The sequence below is a fragment of the Leopardus geoffroyi genome, chromosome B1 (genome assembly GCF_018350155.1).
Source record: "Leopardus geoffroyi isolate Oge1 chromosome B1, O.geoffroyi_Oge1_pat1.0, whole genome shotgun sequence".
NCBI lineage: Eukaryota > Metazoa > Chordata > Mammalia > Carnivora > Felidae > Leopardus > Leopardus geoffroyi.
Genome location: NC_059327.1, coordinates 25636998 through 25663969, shown reverse-complemented (window position 1 = coordinate 25663969; position 26972 = coordinate 25636998). Strand labels below are relative to the sequence as shown.

At 42.7% G+C, this 26972-nt stretch overlaps 1 long non-coding RNA gene and 1 pseudogene across 1 annotated transcript in view; both read left to right on the top strand.

The window, feature by feature from the left end:
• LOC123586402 overlaps nucleotides 1-26972 on the top strand; it is a 39221-nt gene that overhangs the window by 6547 nt on the left and 5702 nt on the right. The gene's annotated exons all lie outside the window — the stretch shown is intronic.
• Nucleotides 17609-18568, top strand: LOC123586398 (annotated as a pseudogene).

Below are 26972 nucleotides of genomic sequence, written 5' to 3'. Positions count from 1 at the left end.
AGTCATGCCATGAAGGCTCTCGTGCTGAGAGGCATCTAGCTTAGCAGAGTGAGCATTGACCTGTGGTGGGGGGAGGTCAGGAGATCCTTGCCTTTCTTAACTGTAAAAATAGGGACAGTATCTTTGGGAGCCTCAGTTTTCTTATCTGTAAAGTGAAAAGTCTGGACTAAATCAGGGGTTGCCTGCCATTTGGCTGCATGGTAGACTCACTTGATTTTCTTTTTCTAACAGTGATGCAAAGGTCTTACCCCAGGCCAGTTAAATTAAACCTCTGGGGGTGGAACCCAGACATGGGTATTTTTTTCTCAAAGTTCCCAGGTGAGTCTCCGTGCAGCCAGGGTACAGAACTGCTGGGTAAGGGAGCTCCAAGGTCTCTCTAGTGCTAGCACCTCTGGGGCCTGCTGCTGTCACCTCAGGGTCCCCTAGTCAGCTAAGTGTCCTCAGCTATACGTCCTGCCCAGCCCACCCTTCCAAGTGCATAGCTTGGTAGGGCCACAGCTCCAACAGGATCTGCAGAAGCAGTCAATGTAATTAACCAGAATACCCAACCTGAAGAATGAGGAGTTTGACAGAGGGGAGGGCAGGATCTGTTGTTAAAAGGGAATCATCATGGCTCCTAGGAAAACTGCAGACCAGCTGCAAAGCCCACTCTCGTTTCTCTTGGAACCCTGCACGGCAAGCTCATTTGCCTCTTCATAACCAGTTCTGACTTCTCTTGTGCAGCGCAGCACTGTGCTGCAGAGATAAACTAATTTAATCAAGGACGGGAGCTGCATTTTGATCTTGCAATCATGTCACATAATTCCCTTTTCCAGGGCAGCGCCACACCTCTCTCTGCCCGGTTCTCTTATCTCTCAGATCCCTTTTCCCTTCTTATTCCTTCTTAATCTATCCATCCCCACATCCCCTCATCCACAGATCTGCCCCACTACCATGTGCCCCCCACACCCAAGACACGATTTTCCTTTGTAAGGTCCCATTTTTCCCACTTCTTCCCGCTCCTTTATTTCCAGCCAATATTGCTGGGCCACTGATGGCTGTGAGGATGTGAAAATCTGAGACACAGGCATGAATAATGAATTGGGAGAGCCAGACTGAAGTCAGTCGGAACTGAGAACAGCATTTCAGAAATGCAGCCAAGTGACTTAGCAAGAAGTGATATCACGTTACTGCAAACCCCAAAAGCTTCAGACACACTGTTAATTATGAGAATGCAGTTCTGAGTAAGAATCTGCAATTGTCCAAAAGCAAGCTAAATCTTCATACTCTATTTGGGGCTAAAGCTGGGAGTTCTCAAAGGTGCGGAGATGCTTACTCAACTCTACTGCGCTCGCTAGCCAGTGCAATGACCATCTAGTGGCCAGCTTGCTCATTCCAAGAATAGCACTGTCACACTAGACAGGATGCAGCTGGACAGGGCGAGGGGATGGAATTTTTTTTTTAATGTATTTGTTTATTTTGGGGGCGGGGGAGAGAGAATCCTAAGCAGGTTCTGTGCACTGTCAGTGTAGAGCCTGACACAGGGCTCAATCTCACAAACAGTGAGATCGTGACCTGAGCTGAAGTCAAGAGTCTGACACTTAACCAACTGAGTCACCCAGGTGCCCCTAGAGGGGATGGAATTGAAACTCCACATAGCAGCCAGGCCAGGAAGCAGGGAAGTGGGGGAATAAAGATCTTGAGGTTGCCAGAGGGGAGACCGGCTGGAGATTGGGAAACCCAGGAGATTGTCTGTTGTTCTTCTCAGCCATTATAAGCCAACCTAAGGCCCAGTCCTCCGCTCAGGTGTGCCTGGTCCTATTTAGTCGGAATAGGGATTCCCGTTTAGTCAGAAACCTCCTTTTACAAGCAATACTTGGTAGATGGGTCTGTGATGCCCGAGGTCCAACCTGGGGACTTGCCAGAGCTGGCTAGTAAGCAAGAGGCCTGCAGGACAATCCTAAGTGGCTTTCTTGCTGTCCCTTATATCCCCTCCCATCTGTCCCCCAAATGTAGCCAGACATGTTGTTGTAAAATATAAACCTGGCTATCCCACTCTGTTGCCAGAAACTGTCAGTAGCCTGTCAGCTCCAGAACAGAGGCTGAATTCCTAATCATAGCATTCAGGGCGTCTGTGACTTGGCCCAAGCTTCCGTCTCTAACCCCACTTTCCAACCAGTGACTTGACCTGACAGACCAGAGATGCTGGATGCTTTCTCTGTGTACTCTCCGCTGTTCCTCTCCTGCATGCCTTTGCCCAGGCTGTGTCCTCTGCAGAAATTTCTCTCCGCCCATCTCTGTCTGCTGTATGAACACGCTTAGGAGCCCACTTTTCTTCCAGAGCCCTGGAATCGGACAAACTCTCCTCCCCTCACGTTCCCATCGTGCCTACTGCCCACTTGACATTGAGGGATCTCTTTGTGAGACTAGAATGGACCCTCTGGGGGCAGGAACCTTGTCCTGTTCACCCAGGAATGTTCCTAACATCCAAGACAACGCCTGGAATACAGTAGACATTGATTGATATTTGTCTGGAGAATGCCAGCTGGAAAAGAGTTGGAATGTAGGATAACCGTGCTCCAATCTGACAGGCGTGGATATTCCCTAGTTGCTGCTTAGAATAGAGGTGCAGAGGTCTGAGCAATACTCTTCTTTCTCACCCCTCGTGATGGAGAGAGTTCCCCAGCACGTGCTTCCAATTCCCCCCCTCCCCATCCTCATGTGCTACCACTGTGATCTCATGGTGTCAGCGGCTCCCAAGTTCCCAGGCTCTTCTCATCTTTGTGGGGCCTTAACAGGCAGTGGAGACATGCCCGGGTGACTCATCTGTTGCCAGTGGTGAGTTAAATCTTCCAAGCCAAAGCTTACTTCATTTTCCCGATGTCTGAGTCACGGAAGAAACAGGTAGAGCAGGTATGAATCTCTGTCTGCAAATCTGAATGTGCAAAAAAAAAAAAAAAAAGTATCTTGATTTTTTTTTATAATTCAATTGAGTTTCTATTTCAAGTCTCATTTTTTTTTTTCTGAGGGTGGCAGAGTCCGTTTTTTCTTCCGCTCCCTTTCCCTAACACGGCATCTAAGCACCGAGGGTTTATGTGGTGCCTGAGTGAAGGCATACCGGTCCTCATCCTCAGTTTCATCTATTCATTCTGCTTCCTGCTGGGAAAGCCTGTCCCGTCTAACATTACTGCCCACCCACATGGATCCTGAGGCGGCCTCGTTGGCATCTCCTGTGCTGCTCTTAGGGCCGTGACAGAGCCCGGGGAACTCTGTAGGCTGACCGAGGCCACATCTGCCAAGTCAGTGTGAGGGTTGGTCGGTTGGTTTTTGTTTTTGTTTGGTTGGTTTTCGGTTCCAGCATCCCTAACATTTGACATGGGAACCAGGGCTCGTAGCCTCCTTCCTCAGAGACCTACCAGTATCTACGCTTTCCTAACTCCCCCGGTCCAACTCGATCTCATCCCAGACTGTGACACCTTCTCCTAGCCAGTGTGTATGTAGGGGAGAAGGGAGGGATACCTCCCTGCTACTCCTCTCGTTTACCTCTGTCCTGTTTCCATTTCCTCACGGTCAATTCTTTTGAAACTCATAGGCCACAGAGACTTTTTTCCTCTCTGATCTTTCCTGTCACATTCCTTCCCTGTGTCAGTGATCACCTGCTACAGTCTAGTTACTGAATGGAGAGAAGGGGTAAGATCTAAGAGGGAACTGGTGGGAGAAGTATCATTAAGAGTGTTAGCGGGGACATGGCGCCTGGGTGGCTCATCGGTTAAGCATCCAACTTCAGCTCAGGTCATGATCTCACGGTTCGTGTGTTCGAGCCCCACATTGGGCTCTCTGCTGTCAGCATAGAACCCACTTTGGGTCCTCGGTCCCCCACTCTGCCCCTCCCCCACTCATGCTTGCTCTATCTCTCATAAATAAACATTAAAAAAAAAAAAAAAGAATGTTAGCAAACACGAATGTAGCATTTACAACGAATCAGGCACTGTTCTAAGTACTTTCCAGACATTACCTCATTAAGTTATGGCAGCCCTATGAGGCAGATACTGTTGTCATTCCCATTTTGTAGATGAGGAAACTGAGGTGAAGTGGCAACAGATCATAGGAGCTGAGACTTGAACCCAGGCAGTTTGGCTCCACTGTCAGTGTAGAGCCAAACTCGCACACATCAGTGCCCTGCCACACATCTTATTCTTAGCATAGAGCTGTCTTCCTTGAAGATGTGTAGGAAAAAGAAAAGTTTTAAATACTATGATGGAGCCTTCTCTCTCTATTCAGAGTGCTTTTGCTGGGATTTAACAAATTTTGATTTTCACGAGACATCTATCAGTCATCCGAGTGGATGTCAAAAAGGAAAAAAAGCCTAAAAGTCTTTAAAAATAGAATCTCCCAATACCACTGCCTTCATGTGCCTGGAAGCATTTCATCACGCCCTCAGCCATGGGGTAGGAGTTAGAGGGCTCGACCTCTGAAAACATGTGCCAGTTCCTTATATTGCACTCTGCATGCCCCTGACCATTCTACCTAAGATGAAAATATGAAAAGATACCCAAGGAAAAGCACTTGTGGGCTTCTAATTCCTCTGGAACAAACATTTGTAACATTTTTGAGGATCACAGACTTATTTGTGAGTAAGAAATATCTCCCCATGAAAACCAAGTACATACAGCCAAATGCATATATAATTTATCAGAAAACCACGGGGAAATCACTGAGGCCCATACTGTGTGTGAATCTTACTGGAAGGGAAGTTCTGTACCTTCAACACCTAGCAGAGAATAAACTAATAGAGTTAGGCGCATCCTGCTCCCATTCCAGTCCCCCCACCCCCACATCTATAATGTCTCCCTGTGGTACCATAAGAGACAGAAAATCTTCCCCTTCCTTTTTTTTTTATTTAAAAAAAATTTTTAATGTTCATTTATTATTAAGAAACAGAGAGAGACAGAGCATGGGCAGGGGAGGGGTAGAGAGAGAGGGAGACACAGAATCTGAAACAGGCTCCAGGCTCTGAGCTGTCAGCACAGATCCTGACGCGGGGCTGGAACCCATGGACCGTGAGATCATGACCTGAGCCGAAGTCAGACACTAAACCAACTGAGCCAGCCAGGGGCCTCTCTTCTCCTCCCTTCAGTGCACCCCAGATTCTCTGCAAATGCTTGGTGCTAATGAGGACTTTGTCCTTCTGCATTGTGCGCCTGTGCGTTTGCCTCTGAAGGAAAAGCACTGGCTGTTGGCAGGAACTGATTAGAAGTGGCCACTCTGATTTTTGGACAATTTGGAGGCCACACATAAAACTCTGCATGCCCCTTGGGGCGCCTGGGTGGCACAGTCGGTTAAGCGTCCGACTTCAGCCAGGTCACGATCTCGCGGTCCGTGAGTTCGAGCCCCGCGTCGGGCTCTGGGCTGATGGCTCAGAGCCTGGAGCCTGTTTCCGATTCTGTGTCTCCCTCTCTCTCTGCCCCTCCCCCGTTCATGCTCTGTCTCTCTCTGTCCCAAAAATAAATAAACGTTGAAAAAAAAAAAAAAATTTAAAAAAAAAAAAAAAAAAAAAAACTCTGCATGCCCCACGGGGGCCAGTTAGGGAAGGACCAAGCCTCTTGGTCTCTTCACAACCCATAGAGGACTCTCTCTCAGCCCATTACTGCAGGGTAGCCAGTCCCCCAACTGGTCTTTCCCTTTTCAGGAGGGAATTCAACACATCAAGTTTTAAAATACCTTCTCAAAGAAAACCATTAATGGGTTTTCCAGTACCTCTCAAGAGTATCATGGAAGTGCAGTTAACTCAGCGTCTCAATTCTCTAATCAAGCAACAGAAAGAGTGTTTGAGTCAAGGCCAAACATTATTCTTTCATGGAAGGAAACATGTAGATGGTTCAGGATTAACTCTGTGAGCAGCACAGGGCCCTTTGTAAGAAATAATTGTACGCTACATGTGCAAACACTTACGTGATTATCATTTGTGCTTCATTGGTCTCATGCCACCAGGGTGACTATTAAAAATAAGGAGGGCAAGTATGGGGCGCCTGGGTGGCTCAGTTGGTTAAGTGTCCGACTTCGTCTCAGGTCATGATCTCGCAGTTCATGAGTTTCAGTTCCACATCGGGCTCTGTGCTGACAGCTCAGAGCCTGGAGCCTGCTTCGGATTCTGTGTTTCCCTTTCTCTCTCTGCCCCTCCCCCACTCATGGTCAGTCTCTCTCTCTCTCTCTCTCTCTCTCTCTCTCTCTCTCTCAGAAATAAACATTAAACAAAAAAAGAATTAAAAAAAGAATAAGGAGGGCAAACAAAGCAGACAGCTAAAAGATACTGGGACATGAAAATAGTATTTTCTTCATTCTCATTTCCCATTGCCTTTCCTCTAGTTTGGGGTGGCATGATGTATCCTTTTCATTCCTTCCTATCAACCTTCTCTATTTCTTTGATGATTTTTTTCTTATGACCTATTCTTGCTATCAAGTTTTAATATCTGAACTGTGTTCATGGATGCGCATACCATGAAAAAGGCCATTTTTGTTTTTCTGAGCCTTTGTGATGCATACCCATCAGTAACTATTCTAGACATGTTCCTTGTTACAAGTATGTTTGTGATTATATAAATTTCATGCAAGGAAAACTGTACTAATACGTTCCATGTATTATAATATACAACAAAACTGAATTACGAAAGGGTGAGATGAAATAATTATAAAAGAGCAATAACATTTTATTCTCTCTCCTAACAGATTGCCCATTGCCCTTTGGGAAACGCAGACATAGTGTATCAAAGCAATTAAACAGAACAAAATCCTCCAGAAGGTTTTAGGTTGGATGGCACTGCCTCAAATTGTAACTTGTAATACTCCCGTAACACCCTCTATTCATATAAGTGAATTCGTAAGAGACTCTATTGTAAATAGAATGTTTGTGTCCTCCCAAATTCATATGTTCAAACCCTAACCCCCAGTGTGGATGTATTTGGAGACGGAGTCTCTAAGGAAGAAATTAATGTTAAATTAAGGTAGTGCTCTGATCCAACTCTGGATTAGATAGGTTTTGTGTCCTTATTAGAATAAACACAAGAGAGATCACTCCCTCCCTCTCTCCCTCTCTGTGTGTGTTTGTGCTCATGCTAAGGAAAGACCATATGAGCACAAGCAAGATGGTAGCCATCTGTAAGCCAGAAGAGAGTACTCACCAGAAACCAACCCTATCAGACCTTGATCTTGCACTTTCAGCCTCCAGAACTGTGAGAAAATAAGCTTCTGTTTAAGCCACCCAGTCTGTGGTATTCTGTTATGGCAGCCCAAGCTGACTAAGACACTCTGAGAAAGCATACCAGATTGTTCCTGTGCCCTGAAGCCTATAAACGCGCGCACGCGCGTGCGCACACACACACACACGCACACACACACTCACACGTATATAGTCATTCAACATAAAGTTAATAGTTTCTTCAAAGCTGGTCATAAAATTAGTATTAGGTAACAAACTTCAGGAGTGTCAGAAATATGGTGGTATGGGAAACTCACACAACATCCCCCTAACTTGGGCAAGTGGAGAAATGCAGAGCCAGTGAAATCCTGGTGCTGTAGTCTCAGTGTAGACCCTCCCTTTTCCATCAGATACGCACCAGCTTCGCCAGTGCACTGTGTTGCGACCGCCCCCATTATCATGGTTTTAGTATGTGCTTCAGACAGGCAAGAACTGAAGTGTCTGTGGGAATTAATTAAAAACTGAAGCTCGCTTCTTGAGAATTTTATGGACTGCTGTTTCTTGACATAATTTTGAAGAGACGGTATAATCTACTTTTCCACTGAAAACAGCAAAGATAGATGTTATTTTTGTTTATTTTTTTAAAGATTAACCTCTTGGGGCGCCTGGGTGGCGCAGTCGGTTAAGCGTCCGACTTCAGCCAGGTCACGATCTCGCGGTCCGTGGGTTCCAGCCCCGCGTCAGGCTCTGGGCTGATGGCTCAGAGCCTGGAGCCTGTTTCCGATTCTGTGTCTCCCTCTCTCTCTGCCCCTCCCCCGTTCATGCTCCGTCTCTCTCTGTCCCAAAAATAAATAAACGTTGAAAAAAAAAAAATTAAGATTAACCTCTTGCTAAATGCACTCGTGAGCAAGTTAGAAAGGAAAAATCAATTGAGGGTAAAAGTTAATTAAAAGCAGAAATACATATAGGTAACCACACACGGAGTCTGGTGTTTGCTCTGGGGTAGGGTATGAAACTCTGATGACTTTGAACTCCTCTTTTTAACAACTATGTAATGTGTAAGAAATGAGACAAATCCTTGGGCCAACTGAAGACAAAGATCTGAAAGGAAAACACATAAGCCATGTAGAGACATAAGATAAATAAGAAACCACAGAAAGGTCTACTAAAAAGTACTTGTTTCCCTCAGCCTTGAAGCTAGGTTGAAAGAGAAAATCTTTCTCCTGAGAATTCATAACTATAATCCAGTTTTTCATGGGAATTTTCAGCCCAGATTCACAGTACTTCAAGTCTAGAATTGATTTTAAAGTAGCCCTTGGTTGAGAATGCCTTATTGGTAGTAGGTAGAATTAAATGTGTACTGTTTTTGAAGGAACTTACCTTCAACCAAAGCCTCAAAAATTACTATGGGTAAAATTCCAGGGAACATAAGTCCATATCACAGCAAACACATAAATGAAAGGCATCAGGAATGATGGATTATAAAATCAATCAAGAGGATTCAAAAGGCTCCAAAAGAATGTCTAAAAACAAAAATAGAGCAATTGAAAGTCAGAGCCTGATATTCAGGTTACACAGCATAGACACAGTTTGAGACTAATTGTGAAATGGAAAATAATGTAGCAGAAATTACCCAGAATGCAGCATAGAAAGAAATGAGGTGAAAAAATTAAAGAGTGATTAAGAACCTTATAATATAGAATGAGTTGTAGAATTACAAAATCAGTCAAAATTTTGGAGGGACATAATAAAGAGAATAGAGAAAAGACAATATTCTTTTTTTTTTTTTTTTTAATTTTTTTTTTCAACGTTTATTTATTTTTGGGACAGAGAGAGACAGAGCATGAACGGGGGAGGGGCAGAGAGAGAGGGAGACACAGAACCGGAAACAGGCTCCAGGCTCTGAGCCATCAGCCCAGAGCCTGACGCGGGGCTTGAACTCCCGGACCGCGAGATCGTGACCTGGCTGAAGTCGGACGCTTAACCGACTGCGCCACCCAGGCGCCCTTGAAAAGACAATATTCAAATTGAAAATGGCTCATTATTTTCTGCTACTGTTGAAAGATTTCAATACTCGAACTAAAAAGATGAGCACATGTATATACACAATGGAATGTTACCCAGGCATTAAAAAAGAATGAGATCCTGCCATTTGCAACAACATGGATGGACTTAGAGGGTATTATGCTAAGTGAAATAAGTCAGCCAGAGAAAGACAAATACCATATGATCTCACTCATATGTGGGATTTAAGAAACAAAACAAACAAACAAAGGGAAAAAAGAGAAACAAACAAACAAAAACCAGGTTCCTAAATACAGAGAACAAACTAGTCATTGTCAGAGGTGATGTGGGTGGCGGGGGGGGGGGGGGGGGGGGGGGGGGGGGGGGAGGGAGGTGGAGTTGTGAAAAGAGAAAAGACATGAAGAGTACACTTACCTTGATGAGTAATGTATAGAATTGTTGAATCATTATATTGTACACCTGAAACTTAGTATAACACTGTATGTAAATTATACTTAAATTAAAAAAAAAATTTTTAAAAAGAAATTTTCGAAGAAAATTAAGTTTTTAAAAATCTACAGCTATACATATGATAATCAAACTGCAGGAGGGGAGTGATGAGACAATCTTGGAGCAGCCAGAAACAAAAGATCATCTGCAAAGAAGTGTCACCCAGCAACGACTCTGTCACCTGATTTCTTAACAGGAACAATGAAAATCAGAAGACGGTGGAATATTTTCAGTATGCTGAGAAAAAGTTAACTCAAAAACCAAAATTTTATATCCACTATTTATGAGTCAAAAATGAGGATGAAATAAAGATATTTTGAGACAAAGAAAAACGAATAGGGTTTCCAAGAAACAGACCCTTGCTACAAGAACTTATGAATAAGCATTTTGTATAGAAAGAAACTAATCCTAGACAAAAGGCTTAAGATGAAAGAAAAAAACGCTAAGTAAAGAAATTAGTAAAATTGTGGGTATACATAAACATGTAAGGTGGAAAACAATGATTATAATATAGTCTTTCAGAGTTAAAAAAAAAAAAAAACTAAAATACGGTAATGGTGTAGAAGTAAGGAGGAGATTATTGGAGTTGAAGTGTTTACAGAGCAAATAGTTTGTATGGATGGTAAAGATGCTGACTGATTTTAAACTTTAAGTCTCAATTCATATTAAAAATTTGCAAGGTAACCATTAAAGGAGAATAATGCATATATTCAACAATTCTACTTTTAGGAATTGACAGGAATAGCAACAAACTGGAAACATAACTGGCTATCAGTAGAGAATTGGTTAAAATAATCATGGGTAGTAAAATACTATGAATAGAATTCAGATAATTGAATGCTATGTAGCCTTTTAAAAAATGCAATTGCTGTGGGGTGCCTGGGTGGCTCAGTCGGTTAAACGTCCAACTTCAGCTCAGGTCTTGATCTCATGGTCGGTGAGGGTGAGTTCGAGCCCCGCATAGGGCTCTGTGCTGACAGCTCAGAGCCTGGAGCCTGCTTCAGATTCTATGTCCCTGTCTCTCTCTCTCAAAAATAAATAAGAATTAATTTTTTTTTTTTAGATAAAAAATGCAGTTGCTATGTATCTTTCTTTGGAATAATCTCTAAGGTAAAAACAAAAATGGTGTGTATCATGTATACTGTATAGGGTTTTTTATTTTTAAAGAAGGGACAAAAATATGTGCATACATTGTGCTTGTACTTTTCATAGGATATCTCTGTAAGATACATAGGAAATTCACAACAGTAATTGCCTCTGGGTTAGCTTTTAAGTTTTCTAGTGCATATTCAAAAGGAAGATTTCTCTTAAAAACTTATAAAAGCAATAGAAAAACCATACACAGAACCCTCATACACACATACACACACACTCATACCCAAATACAGCAAGGAACCCGTGGCAAAATACACTGTCTTTAAACAGCAAAGGAGTAAGACATCTAAAAAAGCACTCAGACTTTCTCTTTTCTCATATATAATGATAGAGCTCTAATCCTTACATTTGCTGGGATGCCTGGAAGGCTCAGTCAGTTAAGCATCTGACTTCAGCTCAGGTCATGATCTCTTGGTACATGGGTTCAAGCCCCGCATCAGGCACTGTGCTGACAGCTCAGAGTCCGAAGTCTGCTTTGAATTCTGTGGGTGTGTCTCTCTCTCTGCCCCTTTTCTGCTTTCTCTCTCTCAAAAAAATAAATAAACATTAAAAAAAAAAACGAAACTTAGGGGCACCTGGGTGGCTCAGTAGGTTAGCCATCGACTTCAGCTCAGGTCATGATCTTGCAGTCCGTGGGTTCGAGCCCTGCATCGGGCTCTGTGCTGACATCTCCAAGTCTGGAGCCTGCTTCAGATTCCTCCCTCTCCCTTTGCCCCTTTCCCGCTCACACACTCTCACTCTCTGTGTGTCTCTCTCTCTCAAAAATAAACAAACATTAAAAAAAATTAAGTCTTTCATTTGCTACAGAATATAGTATGAGCATTTACTCTTTCACTCTTACATCCTGTTTGTATACTTTTTGAAGGCCTGACTCAAGTATATTATCTCCTTTGTAGTTCTTGAAATATTTTTAGTATAAGCTTTATATATAGTAGTTTAATAAATATGTGAGGTACTGTGTATCATATTTTATGGATTTGAAGTGTTTATGCTACCAAACTGATCTGAATCATGTTAATGAGTTATTATAACATATGAAACTCAATGGGATGTTATATGAATTTTGAATGGCTTTAAAATTTGAAAGTCCACTTGTTTCTTTCATTGTCTAGATTGCTTGCTCAATTTGACACAATAGGAAAGACTTACTTCAGGCATTTAGGAAAGCAAACACCACACTACAAAATTGTTTTATAAGCAGCCATATTAACGTGTTCTTATGTCTTCATTCTGTGTGACCTAAAAGCCAGCATGTGGAATGCATTCCGCGATCATGTTTGTATATATCACATTCTTAAACTTTGTCTCAAATGAGGAACTCTTGGGCTGAAGGCCAGATTTGAGGACTGGAGGGGGCTGGGTATGGTGCTGGCTGTGCCACGGAGGGGAAAGCATTAATCCCAGACACCAAAGCCAGCACTCATGGGGGTCTTCAGGAACTCCCGAGTTGTACAAATCAGTTGCAGCTGAAGGTACAGAACCGTGTCCTTGCAGTACATGAGATGAGTGGCTCTCTGTGTCCTGAAGTTATCTGGACAAAATCACTTTCTTAGGCATTCATTTGAATTAAAAAAAATTTTTTTTTCATGCTTATTTATTTTTGAGAGAGAGAGAGCATGAGCAGGGGAGGGTCAGACAGAGAGAGACACACAGAATCCGAAGCAGGCTCCAGGCTCCGAGCTGGCGGCACAGAGCCCGATGTGGGACTCGAACGCACAAACCGTGAGATCATGACCTGGGTCGAAGTTGGACACTTAACTGACTGAGCCACCCAGGTGTCCCTATGCATTCATTTGCATTTTAAACAGAAAGACATCATCAGTGAAGACAAGCATGAGAAGGCCCCTTTCAGATATTTAGCATAGGGGCGATTCCAGTGTGTAAAATGGGTGAGTTGGAAATGGGGGGTAGGGACAGCCCAGGACCCTAATTTCCAACTCCTAGATCTAGGGGCTCCTAACCAGCAGTGTTCCTCAAGCTTTGTTTAGTGTGTGAGAGAATCATCTGGCAGTGGATAAAACATGGGCTGGTCAGAACATCTGGGTACGTCTGAGAGTCTAAATCTCAACAAGCACCCCAGGGGATGGAGAGGCTGTGCCCCACCACGCCTCACAGTCATGTGGCCACAGTCATATGGCCATGCTCAGCAGAGCCCAGGGTGAGAACTACTCTGCAAGGGGATCCAAAGTGAGCCTCACTCTTTGATTTACTCATTAAGTGATAACAAGCACAAGATTCTTGATCACTTTGGTTGATTTTCCCACGATTTCCTAAGCCCCACAAACCTGAAGCGGCATCTAGATTTTATCAAGCTGGTAGAAAGAATTCCAAGAATTTGTTGATTTTAAAGCAGCAACAGTGATAGATGCAGAGGCTAAAATTCCATCTCATGCCCTTTCCCAAATTATCTCAATAGAAGGCAGGAGAGCAACTTCTAGATCGTGCAGAACTGGTAAGGACAGCAGCTGAAGCCCCCAAAATAGCTGAATCTTGTTCCGAGCCCAACCAAGGAATTCCTCCCCAACATTTGACTTCAATGGATTGTCTTGAATGCACAGCTGTCTGGGCGATGTGACACTGCCACTCGGTGCTGAAACAAAGGGTCTTAGACTCTAGACTGTGGTCATTGGAGACCCTGCACTAGACCGGCTACTTTCTTGTCTAAGACATTGGACACTGGCAAAATCTGTATATCCAGGAAAGGGGGGTTGTACAGGGCAGGAAACACGTTTCTGTTTCCCTTTTGGAGGTGGTAATGCATCATACTTGGTGCCCACGCTGCCTCTCAGATTAGACAGTAGAGAAATTACAGGGCAGGAGCCAGCATATGTGTCTTTATCTAGATTCTCTCACAGCATTTTCTTTACAGTGCTTGATAATACCAGGTGATTCTGTCTGGGCAGGAAGAAGCCTGGGGGTGCTAGCTAAGATGTGCGAGATCCATTTTCCTTCAGAAGAAGTCAAGAGCTCGCTTAGATATGTCGACAGAAGTTGCAGGATCTCAGTTTTACAAACATAACACCTGAGACTAGGTTCGGCCCAAAACACCAACAAAAAACAACTAACCTGTGGAAAATTACCATTGGTATTTCTCTAGGACCTGAAATTTCCTGAGAACCTGAGAACCCATTTAACAAGATACTGTATAATTTGCTCTTTTTTCATAAGGATTGTTTATTCTGCAACGTGCTTCAATTATTGGAGGAAACATCTAGATAAGAAAGATGATTATCAGGGTGCCTGAGTGGCTCAGTTAGTTAAGCGTCTGACTCTCGGTTTTGGCTCAGGTCGTGATCTCACAGTTCGTGAGTTCAAGCCCCGAGTTGGGCTCTGTGCTGAAAGTTGTGGAGCTTGCTGGGGATTCTCTCTCCCTCTCTTTCTGTCCCTCCCTGGCTTGTTCTCTCTCTCTCTCAAGAAATAAATAAATAAACATAACAAGAATTTTTTTAAAGGCAAGGTGGGGTGCCTAGGTGGCTCAGTCAGTTAAGCATCCATCTTGGACTCAGGTCATGATCTTGCAGTTCGTGAGTTTGAGTCCCAAGTCATGCTGTGCACTGGCAGCTCAGAGCCTGGAGCCTGCTTCGGATTCTGTGTCTCCCTCTCTCTCTGCTCCTCCTCAGCTCGCACTCTGTCACTCTCTCCCTTTCTCTCGTTCTCAAAAATAAACAAGCATGAAAAGAAAAGATGATTATCAAGTAGTAATCTAATTTTTAAGTGAGAATACTAGAACTATAATATTACAATGAGCATTAACCTTCAGAATAGTTACTCTAGAAGACCATACCTATATTTTAATGAAGCTGCCATTTCTCAAAATATTTCTGGACTCCTATTTTGTGAATTGCCCTTAAATCAGGTTAGGAGCCACACAAGAAAAAAAGTCTTATTACAAGAATATTTCTTAACCTTTTAAAAGTACACATTTTTTGAAATGTGAAAAAAAAAAAAGATCACCAGCTATTCTCTATCCTACAGCCCATATCACTGATCGTATCACCCAAGAAAGTTTAAATTTATAGTTTATTTTTTGTTGCTTATTTGGTGAAATCAAGATTTTCTTTTCCTGTTTCCCATCCGTGAATGCATTTTCAAAATACATCACCAACACGCCATCCCCAGAATTTTTATTTCCCACTGAGAATCACTGCATTATATTTTAGTAAAAACTTATTTCTAACCAAAAAAGCACTTAATACTCAGTTTGATCGTTCCTTTTACTCAACAGCCTGCCTCTGAATGAGGCCTTTTTCAAAACTCAAATCCATTTTGAATAGGGAGAGTTTGCCACCCTAAAATAAGAAATGTCACAGACTTTGAGGGCAATTTCAGATGGATTTGTAGAGACTTTTCATGTTGATACTCAAAGACAATACCTGTTTGTGTGCTCAAAACCTAATAGGTTAAGAAGTTAATCTTAACAGTCATTATATACTGATTACAGTTTTTGTAAAGAATTTTTTTAATTTTACTTATTTTGAGAGAGAGAGAGAGAGTGCAAGTGGCGGAAGGGGCAGAGAGAGAGAGAGGTAGACACAAAGAGTCCCAAGCAGGCTCGGAACCGTGAGATCATGACCTGAGCCGAAGTCAGACACTTAGCCAACTGAGCCACCCAGGTGCCCCTACTAATTACAGTTTTTAAACATAGGGATTGTTTTATAATACAAGTCATTATAGATTAGAAGCTATGATGTACAGCCAGTCTGATCACCAGTTTATTAGACATACAGTGTATTGATTGCAGACCTCAAAAACCAGGCACTGAAACATTCATATATGTATAACATAAATCCATAACCAAGTACTAAATATTACTATAGAAACAAGTGGTTTGTGTGTGTGTGTGTTTTGAGAGGTAAAGGAAGAGGAAAAAGATATATTCAAACTTACTTCAAAGACACTTTGGAAGCTGACCACTTCCAAATAAACAATGAGAAGAATTTGATCAAAGAGAGAAGTTTGCAAACTACCTTTGCCATTAATGCAGCTTGGATATTTGCTTTTATTTACTAAAAATCTGTGTCCTGTCAGAGTCATGTTTAAAATATTTGCGGTTTGAACAGGCATGGGTAATGATGGGATATAACTTTTTTTTTTTTTAATTTTTTTTTTCAACGTTTATTTATTTTTGGGACAGAGAGAGACAGAGCATGAACGGGGGAGGGGCAGAGAGAGAGGGAGACACAGAATCGGAAACAGGCTCCAGGCTCTGAGCCATCAGCCCAGAGCCTGACGCAGGGCTCGAACTCCCGGACCGCGAGATCGTGACCTGGCTGAAGTCGGACGCTTAACCGACTGCGCCACCCAGGCGCCCCAAAAGATGCCTTTATCACCCCTGTCGCTCAGGAAATTACAAGTGTTTTAGGGCACGGTGCCAGGAACTGAGGACAAATACCAAATATGTATGTCTTATTATATCACAGCCTCTGTTTCTCTTCCTGGGAATAGGATTATGATTAATACACCACATAGTAGATAAGAGGATTCAATCTGGCACTTGTTAGCAAGCACCTGCGACTGACAGAGTTCTCCTTTGGTGGCAATTACCTTATTTTTCCCTGTTCAACAAAGACACAGTTGCCACTCCCTTTGTGCCAATCTCTGAGCTGGCCACTTGGAGTGATACCGAAAAGGGAGCAGACAGGTTGCAGTCTGACAAACACCGCAACAGAGCTGTGTGGGCCCCTTAAGGGGATAATTCTTCACCACAGTAGAAACTTAGTTTGTGGAGCGGCTGGGCATTTATTGTTTAAGTGTGTCAAGTAGCAGAGTGTCTCGAATGTCAATGATTAGCTTACTTCCACTCAGAATTTAGAGACCCACTTCATGTATTTGTTTAGAGATCAAGGCCTGTGATACCAAGAATGGAAATTGAACACAGTTCTCCTGTGCTAACCCTTTGAGGCTAGTCGGAGCTAACGTCTGCCTAGTCTTTTAAAATGAGCTGTTTTATATACCTCAGCGAACAAATAAAATAAGAAAGAAACTTCTACCAGAACACTGGCAGAAAAGCCTTATTCAAATGAAGTCAAATATTTTTAAAGCGCTTTATGAACAGTACGGTACTCTACAAATGTTTGGCAAGCTTCCACCTACACATTTTATTACCTTTGTTATTTTAGCGTGAGTTATAATCGAAGGTTTTAAGATTGTAAGAACATAAGTCCTCCACCTGCACTGAGGATGTTTGAGAGGGAACAGTGAATGTGTGTGCACGTGAACACACATACACTAAGGGCTGAGAAGAGAAAGGGGTCGTGAGGCTCCCACAAACTGTTGTTATCTTAAAATATTTAAAATATTGTTCTATTTTGAAATGCTAGGGTTTTTTTTTTTTTCCAATTAAGTATGGAAGTTGCTTCCGATGAGCAATAGCATACCTTTCATGGTAGAAATTTTATAGAAAAGTGTTAAGAAGCTGATGAAAACTAAATGTAGCCTCTGTGTTCCTGGCATTCCAAACTATGACCTTGAACTGAAACAAGTTACTGTCTTCATACACCCAAGACATTAATGCACGAGCCCCTCCCCCAGGTTTAGTTACTGGAATATGGTCCCCTCCTCCCCAGCACCCACATACATCCTCATCCCATGCCTCCCAGCCAGTGTGAGGTGTCTCAAGGTGCAAAACGTATGTTCTCAGGGACAAGTCTGGTTTTGCTTATTTCTTATTTCTTGGCCTGTGGCCTTTACTGCTGCTGCCCCGGGTCTGGCACTGGTCTCGAGGCAGCCAGTTAGCCCGCTGCCTGTCTGTCTGTCCCCAGAGCCATGGAGGGAGCCACTGTGATCCAGAAGGCCAAGTTGGCAGAGCAGGCCAGGGCCGTGACAACATGGCAGCCTTCATGAAGAGCGCCATGGAAAAGGGGAGGAGCTATCCTGTGAAGACTGAAACCGGCTCTCAGTGGCCTGCAAGGACGTAGTGGGTGATCAGAGTGCTGCCCAGAGGGATCTGTTCAGTGCTGAGCAGAAAAGTGATGAAGCGGGCTAACAAGAGAAGGGCCGGGAGGTGCAAGTGTCCTGGGAGAAGGTGGAGACCGAGCTTCAGGAGGTGTGTGACATCGTGGAGGACCTGCTGGACACCACCTCATCAAGGACACTGGTGACGCTGAAAGCAGGCTCTTCCACCCAAAAATGAAGGGTGACTGCCCCACTATCTGGCAGAGGTGGCCACCAGTGACAACTAAAAACATCTCTGCTCTGTGGGCCTCCCGGGAGGCCATAGACATCAGCAAGGAGATACTGCACACCAACCCCATCCACCCGAGCCTGGCCCTGAACTGTTCTGTCTTCCTCTATGAGATCTCCAACAGCCCAGAGGAGACGGTCTCACTGGCCAAGAGCACCTTGGATGAGGCCGTGGTTGACCTACACATCCTCACCAAGGACTCCTACAAAGACAGCACCTTCATCATGCAGTGGCTGCAAGACAAGCTGACGCTGGGGGCGGCCAACAACATCAGGGAAGTGGGGGTGAGGCTCTTGAGGAGCCCGACGTTGAGCTGCCCCTGCTCCCTCCCACAGAGGGGACCCGGATGGGGTGGGAGACCCCCACCTGTGAACCACTTCACTGCTCACCTCCTTGACTCTCTCCTGCCCCTGTTGCTTCCGGATCTTAGGAATTGAGGAGTGTCCCACCCCTGTGGCTGAGAAGTGGACTATGTGTGTGGGAGAGGCTGGAGATGAGTGTGTGTGTGTGTGTGTCCAAGAATGAGAATGTGAGGGAAAGCATGCCTGTTGCATGTGACCGTCTTTCCCCCCAATAAAGTTCCCCTGTGACAAAAAAAAAAAAAAAAATACAGCTCTTCTAGGCCAACCATCTCTGTCTGTAGGCTACAGGAAGATGGTTCTCCTTAATTCCCTATAGTACATCTATACATGGCATCTAGTTCACTGGAGGTCAGGCTTTTAGTAAGGCTTAACAGAGGACTTGGTCACAAGCTAAGTGAAACTCACAACAGCTTGTAGAATTTTACACTATTGGCATTTTAGGCTTAGACCCAACCTCCACACCCTGGCTTGGGTGCCATACACCTCCCCATACCTCAGAGCCCAGGCCCAGCCCAGTTCCCAGAAAAAAAGAACAACCTCACCTTGCCAGTCCCAAACCCACCCTTTTCCTGTCCCAGGAAGAGTGACCATTGTTTCTTCTCTTTGGTGGAACACCCACCCCTTCTTCCAGAGCATGGCAAGGCAATCACTGGAGCCATGGGCACTCTCCCAGGGGCCAGCACAGGTCACCTTAAATAACAGCTCATCCAGGCGACAACACAGGCTAGGCTGCAGGGACCCCAGGCCCGGCCATTCCTTTTCTTATTCCGTCCAGCCCCAAATGAACAGAGGTTCAGGTAAGCTTGTTTTTCCTGATGAAGCTGGTTCTTGCTCCTAATTTTTTAAAAGCAAATGTTTAGACAACAAAGTTAACATACCTCCAATGAACAAAAGTAATATTCTGGAAAGTTTTGGGGGACACCATTTTCTATCTTTTTATAATAGATATATCTATTCCCCATTGAATATCTGCTCACCATTGCCAAGCACCTAATAGCATCACCTGAAGCATCAGTCCCTGGATTCCTTTTCTAGGTTCCAGTGTCCCTTTGACAAGGGGCAGTCATTTGTTTTATAACTAACATGTTGAAAGGTCCTACTGAACAGTCCTCCCACCACAGGGGAGACTCCACCCCAAAGAGAGCTTCCATTCCTCAAAGTGACCGTTTTGCACATCAAAAGATAGAGCCCAGTGTCTTAGTAAGTGTTAAGATTTTCATCTTTTCAACTTTTTTACTCAATCATACAAGTCTAGAGCATTCTCCTACAAAGTCCTCGACGTTTTGTGGCAGTGTTAGAAATAAGCATCCCCCACTGGGGACAAACTTAGACAACCATGGGGTAGATGGTCATCCAAAGAGTCAGGCAAGATTAAGTCAGAAAGAGTTACAAAGCATTAATGCCCTTAAGGAAGCGAATCCATTTGTGAATTTGCTAATGCCAGCAAGTCCTCTTTCCCATCACCACCCCCAAAGATAAGAGCAACAACCAACCATTGCCTTTTCATCCTTTATGGGCATAATTTTACACATGCAACTTCATTAGCTGTTTGGATAATGTGGTGGGTGCAAAAAATAAAGCCCATAAAACAACAATATAGATCCCTTGAAAGTGTAGAGCAACTTAATTGTTGTTTTCAGCAAACCCAGAATGACAAAGGGGATTATAATTTAAGTTGTACTGATGGCATATGTGTTAGACAAAAGCTAGTAGTTGACTTTGGTGGCTATTATCCTCCCCTGCAGTTTAAATTACTTTCTCTCTAGGAGCAAAAGAGCAGTAAGAAAAAAAAAAAAAAAATTCTCACCTTATGTAAATGCAGTTCTCCAAATAGACTCGTTTTGCAGACTCTGGAACCGCTGAGGGAGATGTGGTTACACCAATCTAAAGAGTCCTAGAATTTTAGAGATGTGGCCATAAATATCACAATCCAATTTCCTTGGTTCGTGCTTCCTAAGCTGACATGCATATGCCTCGGTTATGCAGGGAGACACCAGGGATGCCCCAAGGGAACTCCAAGATAAAGGGTGACAGTTATAAGTCCTAACACAAGGGAGGCACTGGGAAAATATTTGTTGGATTAATAAATCTCTGTGGTTTATCAGTTTTGCTGGTTGTTAAGTAATTTAAAACATTATTTTAATATTAAAATAAATCTGTACCAAGCATGAACATGAATGTAGGCAGATTTTAAAAAATCATCTGGGCAGTGAGGGATCCCAGGGATGGGATGCAGAAAGCAAATGTGTGACAAATTCACTGAGGGTATGTGTGCTGAGGGTGGGGCGGAGACGATGGGGGGTGGCACTGACCTTAGTAACTTTGGAAATGAGTGGCATCTGTAAGACCAAACACAAAGGAATCTGTGTGTAAGCTTTGTGCTAGTATGTAAGCTTTGTGCTTTAGTTGATAAAGTTGTTTTCCACAGGAGTGCAGATTACCAAGAGTTACTGCTAAACATAGTGGAAATGAACAAGTAAGTGAATGGATAACCAATGATGGGAATCAGCTTTCTCACTGTCGGAAGGAGAGTTGACAGATAAGCAAAGGGAGAAGGCTAGAATGATCCCTGTGTTAGTGGATTCACATTCACATTCACATGGAAACACTGTATGAACTTATGTTTAGCTGAATATAGGTATAGATGTATCTGGATGTACTTCTGGTACATATGTATGTGCAAATATTTATAGACATGTGTACAGATAGGAGTTAGAACATGCACATATATTTCCTTGCTCTGTCAGCTTGAGAGGACCTAGAAGCCAGCACACCTAGAACTCAAATCTTGGTTTCTTATAGCATTCTCCAATAAAAGGAACCAGGACTCCTTGGAGAAATGGCTGATTCTAGGACCATGACAGGAAACACACAAGATGAACCTGGAGTATTTTATAGTGCCAGAAAGTTTAAAAAAAAAAACAAAAAAATTCTAGAGAAAAAAGAAACCCCCAAACAAAACCCCACGATGATAGGGGTATGTCAAAGGGACACAGGAACCAACTGAAAGAACTCCTAATTGAAGCCAAAATTAGAACAATTTGAGCAACAAAATAAAGTAGAATTGGATTATAATCTAAAGTAAAAAGAAACAACATATCCATAAGTTTATGCTACTATAAATAAATGATTGAATAAATAAATTGGAAAAAGACAAATCTCAATAATTCCAAATAATTTCTTTTTTTCTTTTTTCTTTTTTTATTCAAAAACACTTTTTTAATGTTTATTTATTTTTGAGAAAGAGAGTCAGAGCATGAGCAGGGGAGGGGCAGAGAGAGAGGGAGGCACAGAATCTGAAGCAGGCTCCAGGCTCTGAGCTATCCGCGCAGAGTCTGATGCGGGGCTTGAACCCATGAACCATGAGATTGTGACCTGAGCTGGGGTTGGACGCTTAACCCGCTGACCCACCCAGGCGCCCCCCAAATAATTTCTGTACTCTGCTTTCACGGAGGTGGAACTTGAGTGTCCACTTCTCAAATATGGGTTGTGCTTGAGTGACTTCCTTCCAGAAGGTATAGTATGGAAAAGAGTGGAGAAGTGTAACTTTGTGGTGGGGAAAACTGATAAACAGCACCTCAGCCTGGAGAGCAAGGTCAACAGCAACAATGATAATATTGATTAGTATGTTCTCTGGATATGATGTGATGGGAGGTGCCCTTTATCTGTGGTCTTCCTACCAGAAACCCATAACCCCAGTCTAACCATGAGGAAAACATCAGACAGACCCCAACTGAGGGAAGTTCTATTAAATATCTGACCACCAGTCCTCAAAATGATCAAAGGAAGGTCTGAGGAACTGTTAAAGTCAACAAGAGCCTAAGAAAATTTGACAACTAAATATCACAGGGTATCCTGGACAGAATCCCGGAACAGAAATGGATATTAGGTAAAAATTAAGGAAATCTGAGTAAACTACATTATTATTAGTTAACAATAATGTATCCATATTGGTTCATTAATTATAACAAATGAACTTGCTAATGTAATGCTAATAATAAGGGAAATTGGGTACAGGGTGTATGGGAACTCTCTGTACTGTTGTTGCAAGTTTTCTCATCTGAAACTGTTCTCAAATAAAAAAAAAATATATTAAAAAAAAAAAGTCTAAATAGGTCATGGGGTAAAAAGCCAAGTATGAGGAATCTTTAAAGAAATAGGTTGAAGTCAGGCAGAGTAAAGACTATGCCAGAACATCAGGTCCTTTCCTTTGAATCTTTGCCTCCGTTAGGGGTACCATGGTAGCAAGGTTTATGGTGTATAGAACACTACCTTAAACTTTGGACTTTACCTTAGATAACTCTAAGGAAACCCCAAGGATTTACAACTTCTTGTTTAAGGAGTAGAACAAAGACGAAGACTAGGAGTCCTCTAATGATTAACCAACATATGTACATTATCCATGTTAAAAAAGAAAAGAAAAAACTCCATTGACAAAGAATTCAATCAACCACTCATCAGTAAGACTTACTACAATAGTTTGTTTTCATAATATATAAGTATAATACATAAGGCTGATTTCTTTTTTTTTTTTTTTTTTCTTTTTTAAATTTATATCCAAGCTAGTTAGCATATAGTGCAACAATGATTTCAGGAGCAGATTCCTTAATGCCCCTTACCCATCCCCTCTTCCCCCTTAGCCCATCCCCCCTCCCACAACCCCTCTAGTAACTCCCTGTTTGTTCTCCATATTTAGGAGTCCCTTATGTTTTGTCCCCCTCCTTGTTTTTATATTATTTTTGCTTCCCTTCCCTTATGTTCCTCTGTTCTGGGTCTTAAAGTCCTCATATGAGTGAAGTCATATGATATTTCTCTTTCTCTGACTGACTAATTTTGCTTAGCATAATACCCTCCAGTTCCATCCACATAGTTGCAAATGGCAAAATTTCATTCTTTTTGATTGCTGAGTAATGCTCCATTGTATATATACACCACATCTTCTTTATCCATTCATCCATCGATGGACATTTGGGCTCTTTCCATACTTTGGCTATTGTTGATAGTGCTGCTATAAACATTGGGGTACATGTGCCCCTTTGAAACAGCATACCTGTATCCCTTGGATAAATACCTAGTAGTGCAATTGCTGGGTCATAGGGCAGTTCTATTTTTAATATTTTTAGGAACCTCCATACTGTTTTCCAGAGTGGCTGCACCAGTTTGGATTCCCACTAGCAGTGCAAAAGAGATCCTCTTTCTCTGCATCCTCGCCAACATCTGTTGTTGCCTGAGTTGTTCATGTTAGCCATTCTGACCAGTGTGAGGTGGTATCTCATTGTGGTTTTGATTTGTATTTCCCTGATGATGAGTGATGTTGAGCATGTTTTCGTGTGTCAGTGGCCATCTGGATGTCTTCTTTGGAAAAGTGTCTGTTCATGTCTTTTGCCCATTTCTTCACTGGATTGTTTAATTTTTGGGTGTTGAGTCTGATAAGTTCTTTATAGATTTTGGATACTAACCCTTTATCTGATATGTAGTTTGCAAATATCTTCTTCCATTCCATCGGTTGCCTTTTAGTTTTGCTCACTGTTTCCTTTGCTGTGCAGAAGCTTTTTATTTTGATGAGGTCCCAATAGTTCATTTTTGCTTTTGTTTCCCTTAAGGCTGTTTTCTTTGTTCACTTTTAAAACCCTTTGGAAGTTTGTAGTGACTAATATTTATGCAAATAATCCACTTGGCCTCCTGTAAGCAATCTCTCTCTTTTTGCCTGTTAACTCTTCACAAAGCTCCTACCCTGGGTAATTCTTGAGATTGAAAAATCTCATCAGTTTAGTTTATATTTAGTACTTGAAAGCCTTTTAAAAGGTATTGTGTTTACTTTTCATTACAAAAGGCCCATAGTACCTGTTAAATTATAATTTGTGTTTAAATTTATTTTTTTAATGTTTATTTTTGAGAGAGAGAGAGAGGTACGGCATGAGCAGGGTGGGAGCATAGAGAGAGGGAGACACAGAATCCAAAGGAGGCTCCAGGCACAGAGCCCAAAGCTGGGCTTGAGCTCACACACTGCAAGATCATGACCCAAGCCAAAGTTAGATGCTTAACTGACTGAGCCACCCAGGCACCCCTATAACTTGTGTTTTAATTCTGAGTAAATCATACTTGGTTCTTAATAAAATGGCTCCTCAAACTAAATACATGTTTTACTTTGACCAATACCTTTTTAAACATTATATGTGAACTTTTGCCTCTCTCTTCTTCACTCCCTCCCTGCCTCCATCCCTTCACCCCTCCCTTCTTTCCTTCTTCCTCCCTCCCTCCCTCCCTTCATTCCTTCCTGCAAAATGCTTATTGAGCATCTAGTCTGGCCAGGATTTGGGAAAACACTTTAAATAATATATGGTTGGCATGAGGGAGCTCACAGTCTGGTAGGAGAAGCAGACAATGGGAAGATAATTAACCCTCATTGTATGAACATTAGGTTTGAGGTGTTCAAAGGATGCTTATGATGGCCGCGCAGGACAGAAGGCTGTTACTCAGGGGGCGGGCAAAGTCCTCATGGTGTGATCCCCTCTCTCACCCAACACTTGTCTCTAGCTTTCAGGGGATTACTTCCTTTGCGCTGAGGTACATCTGCTATCTGATCATTTCAATCAATTGACTAATGCATCAGATGTAATAGAATCAGCTAAGACCTCTTTCTTATCTTGTCCCAGCTTTTCTTTGTAATATCTCCTAGAAGTAAAACACAAGGTATTTGTGATAAATCCTGGAAGGAACAGTGAAATTCTTTGTGGCCTCTGGCCCTCTCCACATTAAATATATAAAACAGAAGGTGTTTAGAAAAGTGATCAAATTTAACTGCTTAGTGTATTATTTCGCCAAATATTTGAGTGGGAAGCCAGATTTCTTCAAGAGTTTACTTAAAATGTTTGTGAAAAAATTTTTTTAATATTTCTTTAAAACTTTCTTCTCTGATAACATTGTGGTCTTCCTAAGCTGTAAGTGATTAGAAATGCCTGGTTTTTACATCAACCCAAAGTGATAAATAGCTATCAAGCCATAATCTGATAGTGCTGGTCTCATGACAGACTTGGAAAAACAATGTCCCCATTGTAATACGGCAAGGGGCAAAATGGGAGCCTGTCAGAAAGGGTCTTAGTGTCATGCTTTTGCTCCAAAATGTGCTGAATATCATGGACTCATGTCACAACACTGTGTAAGGCAGTGCCCATGTCACTACACAAAACTGTATTATGTAGACCTGATGAGGGCTACCAGCAAATCTTAACACTGACATGTGAGCTCTAAAATTATTAATCTTCCAAACATCAAACTTAGCAGCAAACTTTCTAAAGTTTTTATTCAGGAAGTGTGTTATTAAAATTTGTGTTTCTTATTTAATGCAGGAAAAAGACATTTCTAAGTGTGTGCACATTAGAGGGAAAAATTATATACATGGAAATTATACATGCCCCACTGGGCGCTGTCTCGTGTGAAATCCGATCCCGCAGAAACTGTGCTAACATGACTTTTAATCGAAGATGTTTATGAAACCACCAGACATCTGAACTCTCTTTTCTGGAGCCAAAGATTTCTGGAAAGAAGCTGTTACTTATACTTAGTATCATACCTTGAATAAATCGTGGGTGTGAGCGTGCTTGCAGTTTTGATTTGTCAACAATAGTTTCGCTAAATAAGGAAAGTCCTAAGGGCAGTTCTTTGATTAAATGCACCACTGGTAGATCTCACGTCTCATCTAGTCCAGATAAAGGGAATTCCGGGGCGCCTGGGTGGCTCAGTCCGTTAAGCGTTTGACTCTTGGGTTGGAGCCCCGCATCAGGCTCTGAACTATTGCGTGGGCTCACATGCTCTTTATCAATCTCTCTCTTAAAAATTAATAAATAAACTTTTTAAAAAATGGGGCGGGGGAGGGGATTCCGTGGTGATAGTTACAACCGGCACCACCCAGGGCGAGCCTACCCTGCAAGGCATGTGGAGGAAAAAAGCTGCCTATGTGTTTTCTACCACAAGGCACTGTTTCCGGAAGGCACAGACAGAGAAGTTAGAGCTTAACTGAGGTCAGAGGTCAGAAGGCATTTTGTCTGTTTCAAAGATGGCTTCCTCGATCTTCCCCTGGTAGCGTCCACACTGTGGCAGCAGGCAGTGGGGTGAAGCAGGAGCTCGCTCAAAGGTAAGGGTCTCTAAAATAAATGAGGTGGTGCATACTTCGGTCCAGACTCTTCCCTGCCCTTCCATGTGGTTTCACTTTCTTGGGAACAGCTATTACTCATTCTATGAGATCCTGATCAGATACCATCTCTCCTGGGAAATATCCCTTGTGCCGTAATAGCTAGCTCTTCCCATCCCCCTCCCCCATGTTCCTATGACGTCTTACAGCAGGCACCACCCTTGGGCACCCCCCCCCCCACCTTCTTTATGGTGTCATTACTCTAGCGGTACGTGACTAACCTCATCACTGCCTGGACATTTGTCCAGGAAACAAATCTACAGAGCACGTGAAAACAGTGATAATGAGGGGTGATGGGAAATTGTTGGAGAGGAGAAGGAGGTGCAATACTGAATGCAGCCTGCTGTGAGATCATCAGTGTGGATTCCACACAAAAGGAAAAAGCCAAGGCAA